This window comes from Sinocyclocheilus rhinocerous, unplaced genomic scaffold (genome assembly GCF_001515625.1).
Source record: "Sinocyclocheilus rhinocerous isolate Xijiao unplaced genomic scaffold, SAMN03320098_v1.1 scaffold822, whole genome shotgun sequence".
In the NCBI taxonomy this organism is placed as follows: domain Eukaryota; kingdom Metazoa; phylum Chordata; class Actinopteri; order Cypriniformes; family Cyprinidae; genus Sinocyclocheilus; species Sinocyclocheilus rhinocerous.
The window spans coordinates 117,226-117,476 of record NW_015624556.1 but is presented as its reverse complement, the minus strand read 5'-3'; the positions used below and the strand labels follow the sequence as shown (position 1 = coordinate 117,476).

At 36.7% G+C, this 251-nt stretch overlaps 1 protein-coding gene across 5 annotated transcripts in view; it reads right to left on the bottom strand.

Annotated features, from left to right (window-relative positions):
* The window catches only part of LOC107742796 (pumilio homolog 2-like), a 107,381-nt gene that overhangs the window by 76,457 nt on the left and 30,673 nt on the right, over positions 1–251 (bottom strand). The gene's annotated exons all lie outside the window — the stretch shown is intronic.

The following is a 251-nucleotide window of genomic DNA, read 5'->3' as shown; positions in this document are numbered from 1 at the left end:
ACTGAAGTACAAAGCCTATAATTTACATAATAAATAATAGTTTAGCATTCAGATACGTTACATAGCAAATATGGAAATATTATGGAATATCTGGATTTGTGCCGAATGAGAGAGGTAGGATACACGAGCACAAAGCTCCATTTCGCAAACAGTTGAGTGCACAAGCCTTTAAAGTATACACCTTTGTCAGTCTGTGAGAGAGATGCATTCAGAATCAGCACATGGTCACTGTCTAGTTAGCTTTGTTTTCT